General features: G+C 47.0%; 2 long non-coding RNA genes across 5 annotated transcripts in view; one reads left to right on the top strand and one right to left on the bottom strand.

Annotated features, from left to right (window-relative positions):
- The window catches only part of LOC137533010 (uncharacterized), a 46,871-nt gene extending 32,095 nt beyond the window's left edge, over positions 1 to 14,776 (bottom strand). The window contains exon 1 of one of the 3 annotated variants that reach the window (XR_011024111.1): positions 14,539 to 14,776. This is a non-coding gene — a long non-coding RNA (uncharacterized lncRNA). The remainder of the gene's footprint in view (positions 1 to 14,538) is intronic. The other 2 variants (XR_011024113.1, XR_011024112.1) reach the window with 2 other exon arrangements.
- LOC137533009 (uncharacterized) overlaps positions 14,605 to 19,377 on the top strand; it is a 63,222-nt gene continuing 58,449 nt past the window's right edge. The window contains exon 1 of one of the 2 annotated variants that reach the window (XR_011024109.1): positions 14,605 to 15,285. This is a non-coding gene — a long non-coding RNA (uncharacterized lncRNA). The remainder of the gene's footprint in view (positions 15,286 to 19,377) is intronic. The other variant, XR_011024108.1, reaches the window with a different exon arrangement.

The following is a 19,377-nucleotide window of genomic DNA, read 5'->3' as shown; positions in this document are numbered from 1 at the left end:
GCGTTTTGCGCTTTGTAGTGGGTTTCAGGCCTCAGACAAACCAATTGAATCCCACCTGAGAAGGAATTGATTGGTCTGTTTTCAAGCTGCATACAAAATTGTGCATAATCCAGCATCAATTCAGAACTGTTTGTATTTCAATGACCATCAAAATTCATTTCAAAAGAAGTAATTTGTGATCAAAGTTGAAGTCAATGGTCTAATGGGGGAGCCAGAAGGGACCGTAGGAGGACTGGGAATGCTCTATAGGACCCAGAGCCTTCCCTCTCCTTAGGTATCTGTTCTCTTTAAAACTCACTTTAATTCATATTTTAGGATACTTATGGTCACCACTTAAAAAAAAAAAAAAATTAAAAAAAAAAAAATCACATTAACTCCATATATATATCGTCAAGCAACTCATTCTACCCAAAGTACTACTTACCCAGGGCTTCCTCCAGGCCCTGGCAGCCGCTATGTCTCTCGCCACAGCTCCACTGGCCTCCAAGTCATCCTCTACTGCACCTGCACGAGCACCACTGTCAATCAGCTCCACGTGGTCCGGAACGGGAGGAGATTGACAACGGGGCTCGCACCCAGGGTTGCTCATCACAAACTCGTGATCACGGGTATGCCTTTTTTTCACTATCCGACATCCTGATCGGAATTTGTGATTGCATCTCAATGAATTCAGATCCGAATGCACCCGTGATTTGGTCCAAATCCGGCCGTGATTACTACCTGTTAACCGCCAAAATCTGCTGACTTTAACGGTTCATAGCAAAGCCCCCTTAAATGCCAGAATCACCAAATTTGCAGGTTATGTTAAGAAGAAAAGTGGGAGCAAGGGGAAATTTTTTTTTTCAAAAAGACCTTATACTTTTTGAGAAAATCGATTTTAAAAGTTCAAAGGAAAAACAATTATACATTTAAATGCTGGTCAATGACAGATCGTGGGAAACAATTCCCGCCGACTTTAGCACTTAATAGCAAAGGCCCCTTACATCCTAGCAACACCAAATTTGCAATATGTTAAAAAGATAGTGGGAAATAATATTTAAAAAAAAAAATTTTATTTTTAATTTTTTTTAATGTTCAGAGTGAGAATTTTTTTTTTTTTTAAATGGCGTGGGATACCCCCTCCCGAGCCGCTGTAACCCCTTGTCTCCCATGCAGGCTGGCATAGCCAGAATGCGGAGCCCCGGCCAACCGGGGCTTCGCACCCTGATCTATACCAGCCTGCATGGTCCATGGTATGTGGGGCTCCAGGGAGAGGGGTGGCCAAGCCTTCCCCTCTCCCCCCGAGCCATTTGTCCAATCCATGGACAAGGGCTCTTCCCAACCTCCGGTGCCCCAGGAGGAGGTGGGGGCGACAACTCCCTGGGGGGGAGGGGGGTTCATGGTGGCATCTGGGAGTCCCCTTTAAAGAGACACTGAAGCGAAAAACCCTGTTAGAACTTACCGGTAGCGGTATTTCAACGAATCCTCCAGGATGGCTAAAACATGAGAGGAAGCCTGCTCCACCCCAAAGGAAACACCCCCACAATTATTCAATTAGACAGACCATATAGGTCCTCCTCTGCCATAGTCCCTCAGTAAATATAGAGTACAACCTAGGAGGACCCCATAAAGTAAGAACAATACTACCATATGTATGCATAATAATTAATCTAATATCTCCCAAGATAGGGAGGGAACTAAGGTAGCCATCCTGGAGGATTCGTTGAAATACCGCTACCGGTAAGTTCTAACAGGGTTTTAACAACTCATCCTCCAGGATGGCTAAAACATGAGAGACCAACGAGAAGTCTAATAAAGTTACCTTAGGGAGGGATGATGTTTTGTAGAACTTTTCTCCCAAAAGGTAAGTCTTGAGCTGATAGTAGGTCGGCTCTATAATGCTTCACAAAAGTCTGATGACTAGACCAGGTTGCCGCTTTACAGATCTGTTTTAAAGAGGCCCCTGATCTTTCAGCCCAGGAGGTAGCCAGGGATCTGGTAGAATGTGCATTCACAGCTTGGGGAATAGACTGTCCTGCCTTGGCATAGGCTAAGGTGATAACCTCTCTAATCCACCTCGCTATAGTACTTTTTGAAACTTGTAATCCTTTCCTTGACCCTGCGAAAGCTACAAACAAGTGATTAGATCTTCTGAAAGGCTTTGAGGCTTCCAGATAGGACAGTAGAATTCTCCTGACATCCAACTTGTTAAATTTTCCCTCTTTTTCATTGGAAGGAGGATCACAAAAGGATGGAATAATAATATCTTGAGATCTATGAAAGGCCGAAGATACTTTAGGGAGGTACGTAGGATCTGTTCTAAAGACTATTCTATCGGGAAACACAGTCATGTATGGGTCCTTTATTGAAAGGGCCTGAATGTCCCCAACCCTACGTGCCGACGTTATGGCGACTAAGAAAGCCGCCTTTAGAGTTAGCCATTTTATCGAAATTGAGTTGAGGGGCTCAAAAGGAGACTCAGTTAAATAATTCAAAACCAAACTTAAGTCCCAGGGAGGAAATAATTTTGATGGGATTGGTCTCGATCTGGATACTGCTTTTAGAAAATCAATAACTGCCTGTTCCTTGGCTAATTTGAAATGAAGAAAAAAGGATAGAGCCGCAACCTGGACTCTTAATGTGCTAGTGGCTAGTCCTAGTTCAACACCATCTTGTAAAAATTCCAAGATACTCGGTATTGTAGTTTCTTTTATGCTTTTTCTTTTCTTCCAAGAAGCAAATACCCTCCAAACTTTACAATAAATTTTACGTGTCGTCAACTTACGGCAATTGACTAACGTAGAAATAACTCTTTTGGAGAATCCTCTTAACTTCAGAGATTCCCCTTCAAGAGCCAGGCCGCTAGGGCAAATTTCTGAGGGTTCGGGTGCAAAGTCTCGGCTTGAGACAAAAGGTCCACCCTGGGAGGTAGAAACAAAGGTCCCTGTATAGAGAGTTGAAGTATTTTCGAAAACCATACTCTCCTCGGCCAGTGGGGGGCCACAAAAATTACTAGAGCTGACTCCCGCTCTATTTTCCACAGGGCTTTCGCTATCAAGTTGAAGGGAGGAAATGCATATAGAAGGTCCTTCGGCCATGGTACCGCTAGAGCATCCAGGTGTGCAAGGTTGGACGAGGGATGAAGTGAAAAGAACGTTTTGACTTTTGCGTTCTGTGGTGACGCGAACAGATCCACTGTCGGCTGTCCCCACTGAGTTACTATCAGGTCGAATACCTGTTTGTTGAGAGACCATTCCGCTTCCGTGCATGGCTCTCTGCTTAGTCGATCTGCTAAAATATTTAGAGAGCCCTTTATATGCACCGCCGAGATCGTTTGCAGATTTATTTCTGCTATCTGTAAAATTTGTAGCGCTAAATCCCTTAGATCTTTTGACCTCGTCCCTCCTTGCTTTTGAATGTAAGATACGGTTACCATATTGTCTGATAACACGGTTACATGGCAATTTTGTATGATCGGGAGAAATCTGAGCAGCGCCAATTTTACTGCCAGGAGCTCCCTGAAGTTGGAAGATTGGACTTGAATATCTGGAGTCCATTGTCCCTGAGCTTGGACATGCTCTAGATGGGCTCCCCAGCCATCTAGACTGGCGTCCGTATATATCCTCTTCTGAACTGGCGGATTCCATAAGCGACCCTGATTGAGGTTCGTGACCTCCTCCCACCAAAGGAGGGATGAGATCACACAGGGTGGAAGCGAATAGGACTGATCCAGACTCTCCCTGGATTTGTCCAAAACTGTTAGGAACCATTCCTGAAGAATGCGGGAATGAAATTGTGCCCAGACTACGCCCGGGATCGTTGAAGTCATCAAGCCTAACAAAGAAAGAGTCTCCCTCAGGGATACTCTTGGCTGTGCTCTGAAGTCCTGTACTCTGAGAATCAGGCTTAAAGAGAACCTGTACTGAGTAAAATTATTTAAAATAAACACACGAGGTAACTTCAAATGAACATTACATAGTTACCTTGCCATCAGTTCCTCTCAGACGCTCACCATTTTCTTCTGACAATAATCCCTTCCAGTTCTGACAATATTTTGTCAGAACTGAAATATATCAGTTGCTGTCAGTTATATATCAGTTGCTGTCAGTTACAGCTGAGAGAAGAACTGATGTGCCCAGTTATGTCCATGTTTCCCTATGGCTCAAGTGGGCGATGTTACAGTTTAACAGTGTGCTGACCAGAAAGCTGTTATGGTGTAATGGCCATTTTCAAAATGGAGGACAGAGAAATCCATTGATCACAGAGGACAAATGGGATGCAGGAGAGCAGAAAGAGATTGAGGAGTAGACTACACAGGAGGTAAGTATGACCTGTGTATGTGGATTTTGACTTTTATTTTCAGTTCAGGTTCTCTTTAATTGCTTGTCTTCCGGTAACAGAAAAATTTAGTTTATTGAATCCACCCAAAAACCCAGAAACTTCACTTTCTGGGTTGGGATCAACATTGACTTGTCGTAATTCACAAGCCAACCCAGCTGGGAGAGATAATGGATTGTTAGCTCTATATGGCTTAAAAGAGTCTGCGTGGAGTCTGCTATCATTAGCAGATCGTCCAAATATGGAATTATTTGGATCTTCTGCAGATGCAAAAAGATGTTATTTCTGCCATAATTTTCGTAAATATGCGTGGAGCCGAAGAGATCCCAAAGGGAAGGGCTCGGTACTGGTAGTGGTGGATTGTATCCCCCACTCTTACCGCAAATCTCAGGTAGCGTTGATATGCCGGGTGTATCGGTACATGTAGATATGCATCCTGGATATCTAAAGTCGCCATAAAGGCTTCTTTTGGGATCAGATTCCTTATTGAAAAGATGTTCTCCATTCGGAACTTCTTTTCCTGAATGAACGGATTCAATTGTTTGAGATTTAAAATCATTCTGTATTTGCCGGAAGGTTTGCGTATCATGAAAATTCTGGAGTAAAAACCCCTTCTGTATTGGGTAGCCGGAACCCGGGTAATCACATTCTGCTGCAGGAGTGTACTTATTGAGTCTAGCAGAGCAGATGCTTTTTCCCGGTCCTTGGATAGACCCGTAAGGACAAAGTTTTGGGGAGGACGGGAGGAGAATTCGATTTTGTAACCTGTTTTCAGCAGGTCCAAAATAAACTCGTTTGTGGTAATATTTGTCCACACGTGGCTGAATGATAGGAGTCTCCCCCCGACCTGTTCCCTGTCACTTATTTTCTCTTGGATTTGAGGTGGCTGGTTTGTTAAAGAGAAAGGGAGTTTTTGATTTTGAGGAGTTATATGTCCATCTCTTTTTCTGGGGCTGCGATTTCGCCTCCCTCTGGTTAAACTGTCTTTTGCCTTGAAAGTTTTTACGAAAAGGCTGTTTCTTTCTCTTGTCTGGAAACTTTTTGCCTTTACCAGACGATCTCTCCAGGATATCTTCTAATCCTTTGCCAAATAATAGATCTCCCTCAAACTTCATTGCACATAGTTTTTGTTTAGAGACTATGTCACCTTCCCATATATTTAGCCATAGGGCCCGTCTAGCTGTATTGATTAATGCTAGAGCTCTGGCTGCTGATTTTAGGGATTCAGTAGCAGCGTTCGCTAGGAACGCCACCGATCGTGCGATCACCGGAAAAGATTCTAGGATAGTAGCATGAGGCGTACCATCCACTAAATGTTTATTAAGCCCTGCTAGCCACTTATTTAAGTTGCGGGATAGACAAATAGCAGAGATTGACGGCTTAAAAGAGAAGGAAATAGATTCCCATGCCCTTTTTAATAAATTTTCAGCTTTTTTGTCCATAGGGTTTTTCAGGACCCCTGCGTCCTCAAAAGACAAATCAGTATTCTTAGAATACTGCGATAAAGCAGCATCCAGTCTGGGACATTTCTCCCATAAAGCGATATCTTCCACTTTAAAGGGAAATCTGCGTTTAAAAGACCTGGGAATATACAGCCTTTTTTCCAGGTCCTCCCACTGCGATAATATAATTTTTTGAATAGCTGGATGGACCGGAAAGGTTCTACCTTCTGAACTCTCCAACCCAGAATATATATCATCTCTTGCAGATGAGGAGGCTACTGGCTCTGCCAGTTGTTCCGCCTCATAAACTGCTTTAAGTAACTCTGACGTTTCCTCAGCGTTAAAAAGGTATTTGGATAATTGTTTTGGAACGTCTTTTGGGTCAGAATCAGGCCCACCCCTCTCTTCCCCCTACTCTAAGGAGTCAGCGGAAGAAGAAACCGCATAATCCTGAGGGATGGGGACCGATGGGGACAGATGGGTTCCTCTCCCCCCCCCCCCCCCCCCCAGATTAGCCGGAATGTCTAGAGGAGGAGCGGGAGAGGGCTGAATACCTGACGGAACAGGTAGAGTCGGCTCCAAGGGTGGGGTTGAGGTACAGCCCACTGAGCCGGAGAAGACATGACTGATCTAAATGTCTTAAATGTGGAGGAAAATTCCTTGCGCATGGATTCCATAAAGTTCATCATAACTACCGAAGGGTCTGGAGGTTTAGGGGTAGATGAAGACTTTATACATTTTTCACATTGTGATTTAGTCCAAGATTTTGGCATTTTTATATTACAATATTTGCAGCGCCTGGACTTGTCAACAGACTTCTGAGGTTGGCCAGGGTCCTCAGGTATTGAAGAGGAAGTCTGTAAAAACACAATGGAGAACAATATTCCTATAAGCCCTGTGATAGCTAAATCTTACATGCAGATTACACAGGAAAATATAGGATAAACCTTGCCCAGCGACCCCCACAGAAAATACAGCAGTTTTCTTTGTGGACAGACTTTTGGCAATGTCTTCCCAAAACCCCAGTCTGTCCACTCTCACCTGTCCTGCCGCTTGTGTGGTAGCGTCCGGAGGTCCGCTGGGCTCAGAGGGTAAGGCGTTTGACTGCTCCATGCCTTCCTCTGCAAGCACTGACCGGCATGTAATGGCGCCGGGAACGCTGAATAACTTCCGCCTTATGCGGAATCAGCCGTGCGTCATCACGCTGCCTCCTCCCTCCGTGCACAGTTAAAGTCTCGCGAGATCTCGCGCGTTCGCCTTAGGAAACTCACTCTGCCCACAGACATGGCCAGCATCAGACCTCCATCCATGCCGCCGCCACCCATGGACGCACGAGCTCTCTCTGCTACACCACAAGCGAGAAGAGCTCAACACGCAGTTCTGTCCGCTGGAGGGGGAAGGAGGTCTGAAAAGAAAACGTAGGAGACAGGTACTATACTGCCTCAGAGGGTGTCCTTCAGGTGTAGGAAACACACTAAAACTGAGGGACTATGGCAGAGGAGGACCTATATGGTCTGTCTAATTGAATAATTGTGGGGGTGTTTCCTTTGGGGTGGAGCAGGCTTCCTCTCATGTTTTAGCCATCCTGGAGGATGAGTTGTTACAAAAAAATTATGATATTATGATTTGCATGTGTAGTACAGCTACAGTTTTTTACAAAATAAAACATTAAGATCAGATACATCAGTCTAATTGTTTCCAGTACAGGAAGAGTTAAGAAACTCTAGTTGTTATCTCTATGCAAAAAAGCCATTCATTTCTACGACTTTCAAAAGTTGTGGAGAGGGCTTTCTTCTGACTTCTATTATCTCAACTGTTTACTTTTTCTCTGCCAGAGGAGAGGTCATTAGTTCACAGACTGCTCTGAAAGAATCATTTTGAATGCTGAGTATTGTGTAATCTGCACATATTAGAGAATGATGCAATGTTAGAAAAAAAACACCATATACCTGAAAATAAAAATATGAGAATATTTTCTTTGCTGCTAATCTTCTAGTAATTATTCATAGTACACAACCAATTCATTATATCATATATTTTTTTCGCTTCAGTGTCTCTTTAAGAAGAGGACCCCAGGTACCCACCCTCCTCCCAGAAGAAATGAGTATAGAGGTACAAAGTACCCCTTACCCATTTCACACAAAGGGTTAAATGGAATAAAACCTCAACGACGAAAAAAGTCCTTTAAAGGACTTACGAGGCCAAACCCTGTAAAAAAGTAAAGTACCTGCATGTTCTTTAAATGCACAGAGGACGCCATTTGCGCCCTCCGTGCAGCTCCGCCGGGTCCCCTTAGTGACATCGCCCCCCCCCCGTGCGCTTGCGACCCCACAGGCCGGGCTCTCCAGCCACACCTAATATGGCCGCCGCCTGCGCAGTACAGCGCGGCGGACGTCCAATGACGTCGGCATGGGACGCAAAAGTGCCGGGCCTTGGAGCGCAGAAGAGCCCGACCTGGCAGCCGGCCTGGCCAAGTCGGGTCGGCCACCGGGAGCCTGCGGAGCGGCGGCGAGGGCACCTCCTGCCTGCCACGGGCTGGAGGAAGCCCCAGGTAAGTGGAAATTGATTTTTATTTTTTAGGCACCCTCCCTGAACCTTCCCTTTAAAGAGTACAATATGGATTTCAAAATAGGCATTTTAAGACTAAGTTCACAGTGAGAGTTGTGTTGCATTCCCGGTAAAAGCAGGAACACAATGGGAAAGCTCTGCCACAAGTTACCCATGCATTGCATTGGTTACAGTGAAGCATATAGTCAGGGCCGGATTTACCATAAGGCACTGTAGGCACGTGCCTACAGGCGCCTGATGATGGAAAGTCGGCTTACGCCACTCCTTGAGCGCCTCCCTCCTTCCCTATGCAGAGTACTCAGCATCCACTGTCAGGGGCACCTCTAGCTACTTAATATTGAGGGTTCTTCTGGCTACCTAATATTAAGTGGCACCTGTAGATCCCTATGATGGTCAAGGGAAGTAAGAGAGAAGTGACAGCGGTGGTGGGGCGGCGTTTTAGGTTAATGGGGGGAGAAGTCTAAGGTGCCAGGACATCTGTGCCCATAGGCACCTGTAATCTAAATCCGGACCTGTATATAGTCAATGAAAATTATGCTTCACTTTCACTGTTAACAGTGGTAACATACTGCATGCAATTTGTCACAAAGTCACATTGCCGTTATATGCCACACAATGCTGTTTTATCACAATGCACTTACCAAACCAACATCACATAAGTGGTGCAGTGCGGCAAGCTGTGTTACAAAGCGGCCTTAATGCAGCAGGACCACACCACTGTGAATGTAGCCTAAGAGGTTTTAGTCATAAAAAAAATAAAATATATAATCCTATTTGTCACATTACAGTGGTGCAGCACGACAGCCACTTTGTAACACGGCTTACTGCTTCCAATCCACCACATACAGTATGCAATGTTCACATTGTGGCAGTAGCATTGCGGTATAACGTGTTGTAGTATGGTAACACGCTGCAAATGCACATTAACGGGTACAGTAAGGGATACTTTTCATTGACTGTATGAGATGTAATACGGCTGAAACATGCGGTATAACTTTTTCTTTCAGTTGCGTTACTGTAATACTACACTCCTCCCACACTAACTGCCTAATCCTACACTCCCCTCCCCCTACACACACTACCTGCCTAATGCCTAAACCTCCCCTCATACCCTACCTGCCGCCTAAAACCTAAACTTCCCCACCCACACACACTGCCTGCCTGATGCCTAAAACTAAACTCCCCCCCCCCCCCTCCCCACACACACTGACACTACCTACTAAACTGGACGTCCCCCCCAACAGAAAAAAATATCCAAAAAATATGTAATGTCTTGGGCACCACATAAATATTGGCATTTGGGTGCCTGCGGTGACCGATACATAGTGGGTGCTATAGCAGCGTCCAAGTGCCAATATTTTGCCTATGGCGGCACCCAATAGGTCCACTTGCGCCTTTTACTTCTTCTATTCTCTGCAACCATTCTTAAAGGTGTTAATTATACTCAGTGTGCGATGTTAGCATCAGTTTGTTGAACAGTAGCTCCGCACACACATGTACATAATGAGATTGTAATGCAATATGTCTCCAGCATACCACTGCCTGAAAACAGATGTGTGTTCATCAAATGAATGGCAGCACCTGTGATCATAGCTCCCAACTGTTCCTCTTTAGGAGGGACAGTCCTTCTTTGGGAGCCCTGTCCCTCTTTCTTCCTCATTCGCCCCTTTCAGGACTTTGTCCCTCTTTCTATGTAAACATATATATTTCTCTACTAAAACAAGTGTTTATTCCCATCCTTTAAATTGATATATTACTAATTTTAAATTGTTAATATGAAGGAAAATGAACCCGGATAGAGAGGAACCCGGATTTTCTTATGAAATCTTTAAGGTATGCGTGACTAGGGGCATGATCAGGGGTGTTGCAGGGGCGTGGCTTAAAGAGACTCTAACATCAGAAACATCCCCGGGGGGGGGGTACTCACCTCGGGTGGGGGAAGCCTCCGGATCCTAATGAGGCTTCCCACGCCGTCCTCTGTCCCACGGAGGTCTCGCTGCAGCCCTCCGAACAGCCGGCGACAGACCCGACTGTCAAATCAATATTTACCTTTGCAGGCTCTAGCGGGGGCACTGTGGCTGCTTTCAGCTCGGAAATAGACGGAAATACCCGATCTCCGTCGGGTCCGCTCTACTGCGCAGGCGCCAGAGACTTGCGCCTGCGCAGTGGAGCAGACCTGACGGCGATCGGGTATTTCCGCCTACTTCGGAGCCGACAGCCACCAGAGCGCCTGCGCAGGAGCCGGGAAGGTAAATATTTACGTCGCCGCTGTACGGAGGGCTGCAGCGAGACCCCTGAGGGACGGCGTGGGAAGCCTCATTAGGATCCGGAGGTTTCCCCCACCCGAGGTGAGTACCCCCCAGGGGACGTTTTGACGTTACAGCTCCTCTTTAAGTGTCCCTCTTATCTCAAAAAGTTGGGAGGTATGCCTGCATACCTCCCAACTTTTTGAGATGAGAAAGAAGGACACTTAAGCCATGCCCCCCTGCCACACCCCTAGTCACGCATACCATGAAGATTTCATAAGAAAAATATGTTTTATAATTCAAATCACACTGGTCCTTTCTATCCGGGTTCATTTTCCTTCATATTAACATTTTACAATTAGTAATATATCAATTTAAAGGATAGGAATAAAATTTAGTGTCAAACATTTTTTTTGTAGAGAATATATATATATTTTACATAGAAAGGAGGGACAAAGTCGTGAAAGAGGGACAAATGAGGAGGAAAAAGGGACAGTTGGGAGCTATGTGCCTGTGATGATGAAGGATGTGCCAGCCAGACTACAATGCATAGCTGTGCACAAAACCATACTAGACTGGTGGCGTGTGCTACCTGGTACTTGCCTATAAGGTGTACGTTAAAAAAGGGCATCGGGAAAAAAGGGCGCAGGGTTTTAAACGATAAGCATAAATAACGTTTAAAAAAAATTGTGCTAGATTTCGTTTAAAAATAATGTTATATAGAGTTATAAATCATTAAATGATGTTATGAATCATTAAATGATGTGTATGAAATCTGCAATTTTAAAAACGTTAATCTTCCCTGTTAAAAAAGTGAAATGTATAATAACGTTTTATAAAAGATTAATAAGAATTTTACTAAAGCTATACCTAACCCTACTCTCATACAGAACCCTCCCTGTACCTACCCCTAACCCCTAGACCCCCCTGGTGGTGCCTAAACCTAAGACCCCCCAGGTGGTGCCTGACCCTAAGACCCCCCCCAGGTGGTGCCTGACCCTAAGACCCCCCCCAGGTGGTGCATGACCCTAAGACCCCCCCCAGGTGGTGCCTGACCCTAAGACCCCCCCTGGTGGTGCCTAAACCTAAGACCCCCCCCCCTGGTGGTGCCTAAACCTAAGACCCCCCCTGGTGGTGCCTAAACCTAAGACCCCCCCTGATGGTGCCTAAACCTAAGACCCCCCCCTGGTGGTGCCTAAACCTAAGACCCCCCCCTGGTGGTGCCTAAACCTAAGACCCCCCCCCCTGGTGTTGCCTAAACCTAAGACCCCCCCCCCCTGGTGGTGCCTAAACCTAAGACTCCCCCCCTGGTGGTGCCTAAACCTAAGACCACCGCCCCCCCCCCCGGTGGTGCCTAAACCTAAGACCTTCCTGTGATAAGCATTAATAACGTCTGAAAAAAATATTGTGCTGTTTTTCGTTTTAAAATAATGTGTAAAAAAATTATAAATCATTAAATAATGTGTAATCATGAGAAGCAGTTATAAAACATTAAAAGTATCCGGGCGCCGCTTGTAAAACGTTATTTTTCTCCGGCGCCCTTTCCTGTTGGGCGCCCATTAAACGATATTTATTATGGGAGTGAATGGCGGCGCTCTTTTTGTCCACTTGCCTCAGGCGCCCAAATTGACTGTTTCCGCCTATAAGACCTGCTTACATTACCACACTAAGTAAATAGTGTTTTAACCACTTTACCCCCGCCCGTACGAATTTCTCCGTCCCTTTAACCCCCAGGGACGGAGAAATCCGTACTTTCCGCGCTCCCGCAGCTGCCCGCGCTCCCACTCGTAAACACGCCGCCCGCCGCTAGTAAACACGCCGCCGCCCGCTCGCCCGGAGATCAATGAACGGGAAAATCCATTCCCGTTTGTTGATCTAAGCCCCACAATGATCCGCTGCTCTCCGATGGGCAGCGCGATCATTGTGAAAAATAACAAACACTCACAGCCTCCTTGTACTTCCTGCGAGCATCCGGAAGGACGCTCGCAAGTCGCAATAAACAAAAAGTTACTGTTGCCATCTTGTGGCCAAATAGTAAAACTACACCCTAAGCATTTTTTACATAGAAAAAAAATTAGTGTTACACAAAAAATTAACTCATTACCTCCCACACTCCTCTTTTTTTTTTTTGTAATTAAAAAAAAATGTACAATTAAAAAAAAAATACATAAATAGTTACCTTAGGGACTGAACTTTTTAAATATTTATGTCAAGAGGGTATAACACTGTTACTTTATAAACTATGGGCTTGTAATTAGGGGTGGATGCAAAATTGAAAAAAATGCACCTTTATTTCCAAATAAAATATTGGCGCCAAACATTGTGATAGGGACATAATTTAAACGGTTTTATAACCGGGACAAAAGGGCAAATACATTTCATGGGTTTTAATTACAGTAGCATGCATTATTTAAAAACTATAATGGCCGAAAACTGGAAAATAATTAATTTTTTCCCCACATTTTTCCTATTTTCCCATTAAAACACACTTAGAATAAAATAATTCTTGGCATAATGTCCCACCTAAAGAAAGCCTAATTGGTGGCGGAAAAAACAAGATATAGTTAATTTCATTGCGATAAGTAATAATAAAGTTATAGACTAATGAGTGGAAGGAGCGCTGAAAGGTGAAAATTGCTCTGGTGGTCAGGGGGTAAAACCCCTCAGTGGTGAAGTGGTTAAACACCATTACTTTTCCATTGGCATGTTAGTGGCCACCTCAGAGCTAGCAGCGCCTACAGCTGCGGCCACTTGCACTGCGCAAATACCCCACGAGGAGCTGCGGCCACTATCACCGCGCAAATACCCCACGAGGAGCTGCGGCCACTATCACCGCGCAAATACCCCACGAGGAGCTGCGGCCACTAGCACCGCGCAAATACCCCACGAGGAGCTGCGGCCACTAGCACCGCGCAAATACCCCACGAGGAGCTGCGGCCACTAGCACCGCGCAAATACCCCACGAGGAGCTGCGGCCACTAGCACCGCGCAAATACCCCACGAGGAGCTGCGGCCACTAGCACCGCGCAAATACCCCACGAGGAGCTGCGGCCACTTGCACCGCGCAAATACCCCACGAGGAGCTGCGGCCACTTGCACCGCGCACATACCCCACGAGGAGCTGCGGCCACTAGCACCGCGCAAATACCCCACGAGGAGCTGCGGCCACTAGCACCGCGCACATACCCCACGAGGAGCTGCGGCCACTAGCACCGCGCACATACCCCACGAGGAGCTGCGGCCACTAGCACCGCGCAAATACCCCACGAGGAGCTGCGGCCACTAGCACCGCGCAAATACCCCACGAGGAGCTGCGGCCACTTGCACAGCGCACATACCCCACGAGGAGCTGCGGCCACTAGCACCGCGCAAATACCCTACGAGGAGCTGCGGCCACTACCACCGCGCACATACCCCACGAGGAGCTGCGGCCACTACCACCGCGCACATACCCCACAAGGAGCTGCGGCCACTAGCACCGCGCACATACCCCACGGAGAGCTGCAGCCACTTGCACCGCGCACATACCCCACGAGGAGCTGGGGCCACTAGCACCGCACACAGTGGCGTAGCTAAGGAGCTGTAGGCCCTGATGCAAATTTTACAATGGGGCCCCCCAAGCACTCTATACATAACAATTGATACGACGCACCAAAACCTGCCAATGGCAACTACAGTGTCAGAGGTGCAAGAAGGGGATGGGGAGGAGTTTGTTAATGATTACCACTATTCAAAGTATCTATATAAGTGATTATTATGAGCACAGGACCAATAGAGAGGTAATACTGGAGTTGAGGGAGGGCCCTTCGGGGCCCCTTTGGCCCAAGGGCCCCGATGCGGTCGCAACCTCTGCAACCCCTATTGCTATGCCCCTGACCGCACACATACCCCACGGGGAGCTGCGGCCACTTGCACCGCGCACATAACCCCACGAGGAGCTGCGGCCACTAGCACCGCGCACATACCCCACGGGGAGCTGCAGCCACTTGCACCACGCACATACCCCACGAGGAAGGCGGAGTGCGGAACCAGCGCCAGAAGCCGCGCGTCACTACGGAAGCCCCGCTGCGAGGCAAATGACGTCAGATGCGGCGACAGACAAGAGGATCTGCGGGTCGCTGGAGTGGTCGGAGGTTCCGTGGATGGCAGAAATGACGGGAAGAGGCGCAGATGGCTGAAGTGTGGAGCTGTGGATGGAAGGAGTGACGGGAGGAGGCGCAGATGGCTGAAGTGTGGAGCTGTGGATGGAAGGTGTAACGGGAGGAGGCGCAGATGACTGAAGTGTGGAGCCGCGGATGGAAGGAGTGAGGGGAGGAGCTACACATGGCGGGAGTGAAGTCTGCAGCCGCAGATAGCTGAATTGGAGTCAAGAGCCGCGGTGGCTGTACAGGTGCCCTCCGCAAAATAAGCGTCGCTGAAAGGAAGGAGGTCAGGACAGAGCTGCAGTAAAGCTGACCAGGACACAGCTGCGGCCACTAGTACAGCCCAAATGCCCTAAAACAAAGAAGGAGCGGTGCTCGAGCGCTAGGAACCGCGAGTCGGAGGACTATGGAAGTCTCGTTGTACTTGTAAAGACGAAGTAAGATGACAGAAGAGGGAGGAGCCGCGGGAATGAAGGGAGGAGTCTCGGTTGTCAGAGCTGTACAGGTACTAAGGAGAAAGTAGTTGCAGTGGTGCTGAACAGGAGGGTGTCCAGATGGTTGATCGATTATGTAAGTTTCTGCTTGTTATTGCTTGTCAGTCACCCACTAACTGCCAGCTGTCAATCTCATCCTCATTCATCACCCCTTAGCCGTCATTCCAATTCCTCTGCTTTCATCACCCCCAGCTATCATTCCCATCCTCTGCTTTCATCACCCCTTAGCTGTCATTCTCATCCTCTGCTTTCATTCATCACCCCCTAGCGCAAATCGGCCGCAAATCGATTGATTGGTCAATCGAATTGCGATCGATTGGCCAAAAATCAGCTGAGTGTATGGGCCCCTTTACTCTCATCATTGGCTAAATGTCACTTCTGGTCAGGGCTGTTGTAGCTAGGATGGAGTTCTGGGCAAAATCTGCATGCATTAAAGTAATCCCAGGAATGCAGCAGAAACGTCACACTATACTTTTATGCTATTTCTGTATGTGTCACATCACATTTGTAACTTGTGATGCAACTTTTCAACACTGTTGAGTCGCTATTGAGTTGAGTTGCTTTCCTATATTTTGGGATGTGCAAGGCAATTTGAATAATGTGAATGAAATCACCCAAAAGGTAGCCATACATGTAGCCATACATCTAGCGATGTATGGGCAGATTCGATCAAGAGACAAATCTCTCTCTGATTGAATCTGATAAGAGAGAGATCTGTCAGCTGCTGATACACCACACACTGATTACACACCGGGGTACACACCTAGCCGCTCACTCCGCTCTTCCAATGAACTTCGCCTAACCGCACCCCAAATCACCCAGTCCCATGCACGCCTCCAGGACTTCTCAAGAGCTGCTCCAACACTATGGAACTCCCTACCTCCACCCATTAGGGCAGCCCCCTCCTTCAACATCTTCAAGAAAGCCCTCAAAACTCACCTTTTCACTCTGGCCTACCACCCCTCACAAGTGCTCTAAACCTACAGCTGAACTCTGGTCCCCTACCATTCGTGTCCTTACCTCTCCCTCTAGATTGTAAGCCTTTGGGCAGGGCCCTCCTCCTTTTGTGTCCTACCTGATCTTGCACCTCCATTACTGTGCACCCATGCTATGCATCTGAGTGAACCTAACCTGCCTAATCTCCATGCTCCATCCAGTGACTGACTAAGCATTACCTTGTACTCATACTATGGTGTGTGATCTGGTTTTCTTGAATTCCTGTATTGTCATATTGCTGTATGTCACCTCTAAATATTGTCTGTAACCTAAATTAATGTTAAGCGCTGCGTAATATGTTGGCGCTTTATAAATACAATTAATAATAATAATTTCATGCTGAAATCGATCTGGAATTGGCATTGTGCACCGCATCCACCACCCAGATGCTGTGCCCTCCTAATGAAGAATGTGCCCTGTGTAAAGTATACATTACCTGTCCAGGGCCTGCGCTAGTCCCTGCTGCTTGCGAATATCTCCTCTACATACACGCGCCCCACATGGTTACCTTGTAAGGGCGCACATGTGTGACGTCATGCGCACGCTCTTACTAGGAAACCACGTGGGGTGTGCAGGTATGGAGAGGGGAATGCCCCCGGAGCCCGCGAGGGACAAGTGCAGGCTGCAGACACATCATGTATACTTTACACAGGGCACCAGGGGGATAATCTTCATTGGGGGGAAGGGCCAGGGGCTTCGTGTCGACCGTCGCAAAATTGCACGCCGCTTCCCGCTGCGCACCCGATCAAGCAAGTTGGCCTAACCTCTTGCAGCATGTGCGATCGAGAATGCGGCCAATTTTCATCCCGAAATTGGTCGCATTGTCGGTCAGGCATGTACTTGGCAGCACCAATTTTCATCCAATTTGATTATAATAATCACATCGATTGGTTTATTGCCCAACATGTCGCTTGATGTATGGCCACCTTAAAGCGAGTCTGAAGCCATAATTAAAATGGCCTTTTTCCTTATATATATATATAGCAGGGGCATGTGTGCCCCTGCTAAAACGCCGCTATCCCGCGGCTGAACGAGGGTCCTTTCCCCTCCAAATCCCCCCTGTGCTGCCCGGGGAGCACTTCCGTTTGAGGCAGGGCTATGAGCTGCAGCCCTGCCTCACACGCGTCTATCAGCGGCGGATCTGCGCCTCTCCCCCGCCCCTCTCAGTCTGCCTTCGCTGAGAGGGGCGGGGGAGAGGCGGAGATCCGCTGCTGATAGACGCGTGTGAGGCAGGGCTGCAGCTCATAGCCCTGCTTCACATGGAAGCGCACAGGGGTAGCAAAATCTACGACCAAGTTGGTCGTTAATTTTGGAGGGGAAAGGACCCTCGTTCAGCCGCGGGATAGCGGCGTTTTAGCAGGGGCAAACATGCCCCTGATATATATATATATATATATATATATATATATATATATATATATATATATATATATATATATATATATATATATATATATATATATTAGAAAAAAGCCATTTTTATTAAGGCTTCAGAGTCTCTTTAAGGCCTGGAACCTACTAGTGATCGCTGCAGCGCTGTGTGCAGTCATTGTAGTGCAACCTAAATGGCTGCAACTCTGAAGCGCTTTGAGTCTGCCAGGAGAAAAGTGCTATATACATGTCTTTGTGTGTGTTTGATATTTCCAATTGTACTGGATGGGAAAGCCTAGCTTTCTTCCTGAATGGAATACTTACATCAAATATTTTTTTTTTTTAACTTGCCTGTGGCTTCTTGCAGCCCCCTGGAGATGTCCTCCTGAGTCCCTCCATTCAGCAGGGGCGACCCCCACTGGCCAGTCGCCTGCTACTGCGTACCGCAGTATGCAGAAATTGCTATAGCAGTAGCCAGGGATGGTCCAGCTTTGTGGGGGTCATTGCTGCTGGCCAAAAGGAATCAGGAGGACGTCGTGGGCACAGGACAACTCCAGGGAGCTTCAAGAAGCCCCAGGTAAGTTAAAAACTTTATTTATTTATTTATTTATTTTTACTTAAGTATCCCTTTAGTGGTGAGTTCACATGATGTCTCTCAATAAATTTTTCTCTGGCGGTTTCTTTTTTTAGGCATGCAAGTGACAGTTTTTCTCAAGTTGGGACTAAAGGTGGCCACACACCATACAATTTTGATTGTACCAATTTACTGAATCTATGTAGTATAAGGACCAACAAACGTAAAATACTTTGAAAGGATTGTTTTGACAAGCTTCTATACTACATGAAAGTGGTAAGATTCACCAACCAAGATTGTATTGTGTGTGAAGAGCCTAAGTCAGACTATAGTGTAACCCTAATAAGGGTATTATAGCCATACAACTCTTTCCTGACAGAAAATAGCTTCTGAGTGCAGGGGATAGATAAAAAAGGCCAATAGATTATATTTTTAGCTTCTGGGAAACTGAAAGACTGTTAGCATATGAGACAATACAACATTAAACTTTTTCTTTTCATAGCTGACTAGGCCTAAGGCCCGTTTAAAAACGTGCGCTAGGCTGTGGCCGTGCCCCCAACCCCCCCCCCCCCTCCCCACCCACTGGTCTCTCTGTCTTTTAAATTAGCTGCGTGCACCCAGCCCGCACGCTCACCCACCAGCGCACACCGCGCGCTCATAGGCCTGCCCCCCTTCGGGACCCATCCTCCTCTGCCGCAAATTATATAAAGGGATAGGGGGGGGGGGGCTGCAGGATTCTAATAGTATTTTTTTTTTAAGAGCAGGAGGATAGATGCAATTATTTACTACTGCAGTTTTTTTTCATCTTGGGTTTCCATTAAAGCAAGTCTAAAGTAAATCTAAAAAAAACAAACCAAAACCGATATCTAAGAAGAGGGAAGGCTCTGGGTCCTGTTGATCCTTCCTGTTCCTCTCACGGTCCCCGCGTTCCAGCACTGGACCCCCCACTCAGATATCCTGCTGTGGTTGGCTTCAGGAATGTGAGTGCTCCCTAAGATTGGTGACTCCGTACTGCACATGTTCGAGTGTGTGAGAGAGTGTGCATGTAAAGTACGGAGCACTCTGGTTCCTGAAGACTTCCGAAGCCTCCCGCAGTGGCAGAGAGCAGTCTTCCACCCCTCGGTTGAAGACTGCTAACGGGAGGAGTGACGCGCTGGAACGAGGGGACCAGGAGATGAACAGGAAGGCTTTATAGGACCCAGAGCCTTTCTTCTCCATAGCTAAGTA

Source organism: Hyperolius riggenbachi, chromosome 9 (genome assembly GCF_040937935.1).
Source record: "Hyperolius riggenbachi isolate aHypRig1 chromosome 9, aHypRig1.pri, whole genome shotgun sequence".
Taxonomy (NCBI): domain Eukaryota; kingdom Metazoa; phylum Chordata; class Amphibia; order Anura; family Hyperoliidae; genus Hyperolius; species Hyperolius riggenbachi.
This window is presented reverse-complemented; position numbering and strand designations above follow the sequence as displayed.